The sequence below is a fragment of the Chrysochloris asiatica genome, unplaced genomic scaffold, assembly GCF_000296735.1.
Source record: "Chrysochloris asiatica unplaced genomic scaffold, ChrAsi1.0 scaffold00006, whole genome shotgun sequence".
Taxonomy (NCBI): Eukaryota; Metazoa; Chordata; class Mammalia; order Afrosoricida; family Chrysochloridae; genus Chrysochloris; species Chrysochloris asiatica.
Window position 1 is genome coordinate 28,252,306 of NW_006408524.1, and position 10,236 is coordinate 28,262,541.

The following is a 10,236-nucleotide window of genomic DNA, read 5'->3' on the forward strand; positions in this document are numbered from 1 at the left end:
TCTCTGACCCTCCACCTTACCCAGCATGACATCCTTCTCCAGAGACTGTTCTCTCCGGACAATGAGTCCTAAGTATGAGAGACAAAGCCTAGCCATCTTCGCCTCCAAGGAGCACTCTGGTTGCACTTCTTCCAAAACAGATCTATTGGTTCTTTTGGCAGTCCATGACACTTTCAGTATTCTCCTCCAACACCACAACTCAAAGGCATCAATTCTTCTACGATCTTATTCACTGTCCAGCTTTCGCATCCATATGAGGTTATTGAAAATACCATGGCTTGGGTAAGGCGTACCTTAGTCCTCAAGCTGGCATCTCTGCTCTTCAGAAATTATGCTCCGATAAATTTGAAAATCAAGAAAAAAATGGATAAATTTTAGAAAAAGAGGGCCTACAAAAATTAACTCAGAACAAAGTAGAAAATGTGGACAGACCTATAATAAAAGAAGAAATTGATCTGGTAATTTAAAAAATCTCAACAAAAAAAGATCCAGGCTCTCGGTGAATTCTACCTAACATTCAGAGAAGACCTGACACCAATTTTACTCAAACTATTCCAGAACATATAGAAAAGGATGGACAACTCCCAAATACATTTTATAAAGCAAGCATATCCTTATACCAAAACTAGGCAAAGACATCACTAAAAAGAAAATTATAGACCATTTATCTCTCATTAACATAAATGCAAAAATTCTCAACAAAATCCTAGCCAAAAGAATTCAACAATATATCAAAAAAATAGTACAACATGACCAAGTGGGATTCATACCAGGGATGCAATGATGGTTCAATATTTGAAAAACAATCAACGTAATCTACCACATAAATGAAATAAAGGAAAAGAACCATATGATGCACATACCCAAATCATTATCTACTGATTCAGAAAAGGCATTCGACAAACTCCAGCATCTACTCCTGATAAAAACACTCAACAACGTAGGAACTGAAAGGAAATTCCTCAACATCTTTAAGAGCATACACAGAAATCCAACAGCCAACATTTCTCAATGGAGAGAAATGGAAGGATTAGCTTTGTGAACAGGAACCAGACAAGTATGCCCTTTATCACTATTCCTACTCAATACTGTGTTGGAAGTCTTAGCCAGAGCTGTAAGGCAAGAAAGAGGAATTAAAGGCATCCAAATTAGCAAAGAAGATGTAAAACTCTACTTGCAGATAATATAATCCTATACAAAGAAAATACCAAAGACTCAGCAAGAAAATTATTGGAACTCATTGAAACTTTCAGCAAAGTAGCAGGGTACAAGATCAATATACAAAAATCAGTTGGATTCCTCTAGACTAATAAAGACAGCTCTGAAAAGGGAATTAAGAAAGCAATACCATTTACAATAGCCACGTAAAAGATGAAGCAATTAGGAATAAATCTAACCAGAGTAAAAGAGTAAAACACAATTTCTCTTTGGTATTAAACCCTTGAGACTGGAATAGCAACAATAAAGATGTATTTTATTTTTAAATACTTGAGCTTATAAAGATAAGAAGAATGAGAGAAAGGTCAATTTTGGAAACTGACTTAGAAAAAGAAAACTAAACTGGCAATGGGGGAAGCAGAACACTATTCCATTTATGTAACAAAATCTCAAAAGGCTCGGCTATTAGCAGCAGAAAGTACTTGATATGAGGGGAACTCCAAAAAAGAAAATCAAATAAAAATAGTTTCTGAAGTATGCCGATCTCTAAATTCCATCTCCCACCTTCCTCCTTACTGAGTAACTAACTACCTGCCCCTCAACATCCACCACACAGCACCAAGGGTAAAAATAAACTTTTCTTGAGAGTGAAAAATTAGCAGTCTCCTGAGCCAAGTACAAGGAAATCATGTAAAACATTTTTCTTTATAGAAGAATAAAATCTAGAGGTGGTTTAAAGTTGTGAAATGCTTCGCTAAATTCATCTTCATAAATATAATGAAATCAAATATATATTAACAATACTGAATATATTGAATACTAAGACATATGTCTCTGCCTGTTTTTCACTTGACCATCAGAAGTCCTGCAGTCGGAGCTTTACCCTCCAGACATGCAAAAGTATCTGATCTGGAGAAGATGAACTGGCAGCTAATGGTTTCATGGTTCAAACTCACCAGCAGATTCATGGGAGGAAGATGTGGTAGTTTGTTTCTGTGAGGATTTACAGTGTTTGTCTCTAAGCAATCCTGGTGTGGCACTACAGGATAAGCACTGGACTGCTAACCACAAGGGTAGCAGTGCAAACCCACCACAGCTCCTTGGAAACCTTATGTAAAGTCACTATGAGTCGGAACCCACTCAACAGCAATGAACAATTCTGTCTCTGTGAGTCAGAATCAAGTCAACAGAGATGGGAATGGGTAAAAGGAAAGACACAGACATCAGGGCCAGGTATTCCTCCAACATCCCAGACACTGAGTCAGTTCTAACTCACAGCAACCCTGTACAGGGTTTCCAAGGAGCAGCTGGTGGGTTTGAACTGCCAACCTGTGGTTCACAGTCCAGTGCTGACCTTTCAGTACCACACCAGTCCTAGGGTAGCAACATGAAGTTGACATACACAGTCAGAGCCTCTAATATGGTTTGGGTTGCTCTGAGTCAGAACTGACTCAACAGCACCTAAAGACAACTTTTAACAAAGAGTTAACAACTCTGGCGTATCAGATGCCTAAGAAAGGCTATAACATGAAAGACAGAGACCAAAATAAATAATCAAACATAAAATTATTGAAATAATAAAATTATGAAGTGTGAAGACAATGAATCACTGAAATGTCCAGAAAGAGGACAGAATATTGCATTCATGAAACTAGAATTACTGCTATAGAAAAGGGAACATTCAAGGGAAAATGAAAGAGCTTTTAGGAAAATGGAAAACCAGCAATAGAAATTCAGTGTGGCTCTATGGGTTAATGAGCTGGACTATAAGGTCAATTTGGACTGCAAGGTCAGTGGTTCAAGCTCACCAGCCACTCCTTAGAAACCCTATACAGGGTTGCTATGAGTCGGAAACGAGTCAATAGCACTTAACAAGAAGATACGATGGAAGGTAAATTTGGGGAAATGCCATCAAAAGTAGAAAGTACTGAGGGAAAAAAGATAAAAGAATATTAGCGGACATAATTAGAGAGCATCTAACTAACATGAGTTCTTGAAAGAAAAGAACAGAGAAAATGACTTTAATGAGAGAACTCAACACTATACAAAACTGAAACTAGGTAATATGGTGGTTCTGTAGGTTAAGCAGCGAGAGGACTGGGAACCACAAGAGCAGTGGTTCCAGCTGTTCTGCAGGAGGAAGATGAGGTTTCCTGCTCACACAAAGATTTACACCAGGAACCCTTATACAGGGTTGCTATTAGTCAGAACCAAGTCAAGAGCGCTCAACAACAACATATACATATATGTACATATGGTAGGGATAGAGCTGGAAAGAGCTAATGCCTTATCTTTCATAAAAACAATAAATAACTCTTAAAACTCAAAATTCAAGAATAAACAACATAAGCATGGCAATGATCTGGAACTTTAGCAAAAGCACAGTTGAAAAGGTGCAAAGTAGTAGTCTTTGAGAGCATGAGATAGGAGCACTGATGATATTCCATTTACATGTAAGAATTCACTAAAGATAAACAAATAAACAAAAAAGCAAGAAAACAACTATCACATGCTAAAACTGAACAGCTTGAGAGTAGAAAAAACGATAGCATTGTAACCATTTTTCAAAATTAAAACCAAACTGTGAAGTTCAGGAAAAGTTTAAAGTTGGACTTAGATGCACTGTGTCATTAAAGTCTTCTTTGATCATATTATGAAATAAAACATTTTAGTGAGAGTTTAGGTGAAAATATAATTTAAAGTGATAAAAGCTTGGCTATTCTTTCATCCTAAATGTAAAGATTTAACTTACACAAACAGACATGTATTCACTGACCTTATTATTTAAGACATCTTAAGACTACTTCCACATTCTACCATGCTTATCTAGACTCAATTCATTTATCTTCACTGGCATACTACCAATTCCACTCTAACGAGGAACTAGAGCTCAAAAAGCATTGGCCTGTGATCAAACACAAATCAGATCATAGTAGTCTATTACACAGAAATGGCATATATGTGTATGAAACAGCATATAAACTACTGTAAGATTTAGCTCAACAATTTGGAATATTCTATTCATTTAACACTCATATACCATCCTTTAAAGCATTGGTCAAAACATTACATGAAAGCAAATACAAGTGAGGGGACTAGATGACACAAAGGTTAAGGATTAAGTTGCTAATTTAATTGAAAAGTTGGGATTTGAACCCACCCAGTAGTTCAGAGGTAGAAAGAGCTGCCTATCTGCTTCCATCAAGATTACAGTCTAGAAAAGGCTTAAGGCAGTAGCCTTCTGTCTTGCGGATTCACTGTAAGTCAAAAATTGACTAGATGACACCTAACAACAATTAGAAAGCATTGCAATAAAACTAAGCACAAAACTATTCTACTTAGTTTTGTTATTGCTGTGAGACTATATACAGAAAAAATACACAAATTCAACAGTTCCTACATGTACTGTTGAGTGACAATAACAACACCCATTTGCACCCTCCTTTTCTGATATGCTCCTCCCTCATTAACATAACGTCACTAACATTAACACAAAATTAACATACACTCTGCTACTCCCCAAGTTTCCTATCTAATCTTTTGAGTGGCTGTTGTCAGTTTGATCCCCTACAGATAGTTCTTAAATGAGCAGAAAGCTCAAGGCAGACAGACCATTTTTGTGTGGGGGCAGGCAGGGAAGGAGTAAAGAAAGGAGTTAAAGTTAAGGTTAGGGTTAAGCTAGGTCTAGGGCTTCGTATAATGTTAAGGTTATAACCTCACATTTCTTACCTGAAAAACTTTGTGGCTACAAGAAATTTAAGCAAGAAGTTAGGTTGTTCAAAGTGATGAAAGAACATTCTAAATATATGAAATTGAACTCTTGATATTTTAATATCGTTTTCTTATTGCAAATTTCCCCATGGCAAGCATAATCATTACGGATGACTGGGTATACTTGCCAGCCGGTCACTGCCAGAAGTTAAGGGCTGACCTACGTACTCTGTTTTAAGAATACTGGCAATAACATGAACTAAAAATATGGTAGTCTGCATCTTCCATCATTTTTTTTAAAGGTTACATAAAAAATATTGGTTTAAATACACTGAATGCATAATGATTTCCTTTTCTATATGGCAGTTTCCTGCTTTGGTTTCATACAGTAATATTAATGATGTATTTCAGTGGTGTTACTGGGAGCTATGGGGACTGTGAGGATGGGGACTGTGAGGCGGTCACACCAAAAAAAATGACCCCAAGGTCCATGGTGGCAGACAAGCTGGCACTACAAAGGGGAGGGGCCACACAGAAGTGGCTGCCTTAGGGCTGTTGTTACTGGTCCCCAGTGTAGTAGCTCTTCAACCAACCTGTCCACCAGTCTGGGTGTAGGTGGGTTGTCAGAGACCCTGTCCTGATCAATGGGATAGGAGAGGAGCTTTGCGAAGCCAGGGGTACAGGAGGTGAGGAGTGTTTTCAGTTTATTCCAGCTCATCCTGACCAGATCGGACATCTATAGAACTGGCTCACAGGGTTTCTAAGACTGTAAATCTTTTAGACTGACTCATCTTTCTCCCAAGGAGCAGCTGGTGGATTTGAACTGCTGACTTAAAGGGTTAGCAGCCCAATGCTTAACCCATTATGACATCAGGGCTCCTCTTAGTTCAGCGTAAGGTCATCCAGTCAGTTCCAACTCATAGCAACCTGGTGTAGGGTTTTCTAAGAGTAGCTGGTGGGTTTGGACTATTGAGCTTGCAGTTAGCAGTCCAGTGTTTATCCTACTGCAGCGTTACACCAGGACTCCTTCAATAGACGTTGTTCAGTAACGGCAAGTCAATTCTGACTCATAGTGACCCTATATAGGGTTTCAATGTTAAGTAGCCCTGAGTCCTGGTGTGAGGCTGCAGAATAATGTGTTGGACCACAGTGTCAGTTTAAACCACAAGGCGAGCAGTTCAAACGCACCAGCCACTCCTCAGAAACCTATATTGTGTCGCTATGAGTCGGAACTAACTCGACACCACATAACAATAACAACAAACAAACCAAGAAGTTATCAGTTTGTCTACATCTCCCTCGACTGCTATTTCTACAGCTCCTTCTCTAGCTCAGTGTCCTCCATTCCTGCTCTTATCCCCAAGTTTATTAATAGTCTCTCATCGCCCTGGTCTTCCAAAAACAAGTACTACCACAAATACTGCCCCATTACCCCATTACTAGCTCAGCTTCACATTGCTCTCATATTCCCCATTTTAATCATTTACCACACTCAACTGTCAGCGCTAATTTTTTTATCTGATTTGTGCCATCAAAGAGAGAAAAAAAGAGGTTATCATCTACGGCTTATTAGAATCCCATCCACTTGTAGTCTTATAAACATTCAGCACCATGCCTTACTTCTTTTACTCTAAAACAAAACAAACAAAAACCACAAAAAAACCAACCAAACACAACCATGCTCCTCCTCTACAAAGCTGCAATGAATTGAGCCCTTCCACTCACTGGACACTAGAAGCCATCTCTCACCTGTAAACCCGTTAATCTTTTCTTCATTTGATCCTTCCACATCTAGCAACAGGTTTAAATGGTCCCCACCCTTGCATGATAATTTTGTAAATCCGATTTTGAACCCACTTCCCTTTTTTAAGTCACAGCCTTATTGCTCTGATTTTATTCACTACCAAGCTTCTCAGAAAACTAGCCTGCATTGTGTGAACTCACCCTAGATGATCTCCTCCTTTGACAGCTCTGACCACAAGTAGTAATAGCCTTCCCACCTGACAGACAGCCCCATGTTCTGCATACTCACAACCTGCTGAGGACAAACTACCACTGTTGGTGGCCCTCAAGTTTATTAACACAGTAATATACATTTCTTGAGCAATGTCACTTCACTTCCAGGGCTTCAAGTGGTTTCTATATGAAGATAACTTTCAAGTTCCAGTTGTAATACTAACCTTTCCCCAACTACCACTTTAAGGCATGCCCCCCCACCCCAGTCTCAAAGATGACACTCTTTTTGAAAAGACGGACTTACCATTTCCAAAACTCCAATCACATATCCTAACTCTTAAGGCTGCCCCCCTCCTACTATTTGTATACTCTCCCTTCTCATTTGCATTATGACATCACCAACCACCTGTTCTCCAAAGCTTACACTGCAGAATTATTTCATTTTTCTTCTCTCCTGGTGTGTCAGTCACTGTGGGTTAATGTGCTGGACTGCAAGGTCAATTTGAACTGCGAGGTTGGTGGTTCAAGCTCACCAACCACTCTTCAGAAACCCTATACAGGGTCACTATGAGTTGGAACCAACTCAATGGCAGTTAACAGCAACAACAATTCTTCTCCAAATCTTTTCATGCTGCTTCATTAATGTATTAAATTAACCCTCATCACAACTTCCATTGCCTATCCTTCAGTTTAGAATCTGTATCCTTCCTTGTTGTTAGGTACCATCAAGTCAAGTTCTGACTCACAGTGACCCTGGGTAGTTTCCAAGGCTGTATATCTTTATAGGAGCAAAACGCCTCATCCTTCTCTATGGAGCAGCTGGTGGGGTTGAACTGCTGACCTTGTGGTTACCAATCCAGTGCTTATCCTAAAACACCACCAGCAGTCCCTCTCTCTTGGCTAGAGTACTTAGAAAGCTTCCCATCTGGTCTACTAATCCCCAATCTCCATTGTTTGTCAAGAAGTGTCCTTATTAAACAACATGCTTAGAAGGAAAAAAAAACCTGCTTTAAAAAAAAAAAAAATACAGCTCAAATAGTGCTATTTCTAATTTTCTCTTACAACGTAGTTGTTTGTAATATGACTCAAATATACCTGCCCATTTCAGAAAACCCAAAGCAGAGAAATCACAATGCAATCTTGAGTTGGTTGTTGCTGTTAAGTGCCATCAAGTCAGTACCAGCTCATAGAGACCCTATGCACAACAGAATGAAACACTGCCCGGTCCTGGGCCAACCTCACAATCGTTGCTATGCCTGAGCCCACTGATGCTGCCTTTGTGCCACTCCATCTTATTGTGGGTCTTCCTCTTTTTCTCTAATGCTCTATTTTACCAAATATGATATCCTTTTCCAGCTACTGGTCCCTCCTGACAGTATGTCTGAAGTATGAGAGACTAAATCTGGCCATCCTGGCTTCCAAGGAGCACTCTGGCTGTACTTCTTCCAACAAAGATCTGTTGGTTCTTTTGGCAGCCCATGGCACTTTCAATATTCTCCTCCAACACCATAACTCAAATGTATATGAGGTTATTGAAACTACCATGGCTTGGGTCAGGCTCATCTTAGTCCTCAAACTACATCTTTGCTCTTCAACACTTAAAAAAGGTCTTGTGCAGCAATCTGGCTAATATGCCATTTGATTTCCTGACTGCTGCTTCCATGAGTGTTGATGGTTGATCTAAGCAAAATGAAGTCTTCGACAACTTCTATCTTTTCTCCATTTATATGGATATGTTGTTTACTGGTCCAGTGGTGAGGATTTTTGTTTTCTTTAAAATTGAGATGCAACCTATATTGAAGACTGTGGTCTTTGATCTTCATCAGTAAGTATCTTAAGTTCTTTTCACTTTCAGCAATCAAGATTGTACCATCTGCATACTGCAGGTTGTTAATGAGTCTTTCTCCAATCTTGATGCCATGTTTTTCTTCATATAATCCAGATTCTAAGTATGGTGAAACAATACATCCCTGGCACACACCTTTCCTAATCTTAAACCATTCAGTGTTTTCTTGTTGTGTTCGAACTGCCTCTTGGTCTATGTACAGGTTCCTCATGAGCACAATTAAGTGTCCAGAACACACTCATAGTTAACAATGTTGCCCATAGCTTGCCATCATCCACACAATCAAAAGCGTTTGAGTAGTCAATAAAGCACAAGTAAACATCTTTCTTGTATTCTCTGCCTTCAACCAAGATCCATCCGACATCAGCAATGACATCCCTCGTTCCACATCCTCTTTGGAATCTGGCTTGAACATCTAGAAGTTCTCTGTCAAAGTATGGTTGTAGTTGTGTTTGTATTATCTTTAGTAAAACTTTACTTGCATGGGTTGCTACAGGTCAGAACTGACTTGACAGCACTTAGCAACAACATTGTACACACATTCTTCTGTATTAACTTTCTTTTACCATGGAACATTACTGTAGTTTTAGTGTATGTAAAAATATATCTACTATAACAAAGTAATGGGAGAGGGGAAGTTGTGTGCCAACGAGTCACTATCAATTCAGGACAGAGCAAAACTGCCCCACTGGGTTTCCAAAGCTGTATTCTTTGTGGATGCAGACTGCATTATCTTTCTTCCAAGGAGGCAATGGGTAGTTTGATCCACCAACCTTTCAGTTAGCAGTTGAGCACCTAATCAGTGTGCCACTAGTGCACCTTGACCCCTCCCCTCATGAATCAGTAGAAGTCCCTCCCTCTAGATAAACGGGGTTATTCAGAAGTTCAAGGATAAAGGAACTACACTTGACTACAGTGGACATGCCAGGCTCAGAAGAGTCCCTCTTTTAAGCAGTTGAAGATTTCTATGCTAAACTATCTCCAGAAGGAAAATAGGCTTACTGATGCTGGGTTGTGTGCCCTGGTTGTGTGAGGATAAGGCAGTAACTGTAACACCGATGGTTTCCTGGCTCACAAAAAGCTCAAAGGAGTGCAAACTCAAACTAATGATCATATAAATCTTAAGTGGTGGATAAGATGATCCCATGACACAGTTCAAGTAAGAGAATGAAAGTCTATCCTACAAGGAGAGCTTGTACTTTACTCTAGAACTTTACCTCTCACAGATGACAAATTCCTAATAAATACACACACACACAATTTGAACCCACTACATCCTAACTTGTATGAGAAAGATGAGGCTTTTGCTCTGTAAAGATTTATAGTCTCGGAAACCCTACATAGGGTCACCGTCCACTCCTTAGGGTCACTATGAGCCAGAAGCCACTATACACCAAACAACCACCACATTCTGACTACTATAGTTTCCTCTCTATTTTTCTTTTCACTGTCTATGCCTTTTTGTATACAGATCAACTAGTACTCATATACACAGGTATGTTGTTAAGTGCCATTGAGTCAGTTTGGATCCACCCTAAGGAGTGGGTGGATGGCGAGTGTGAACC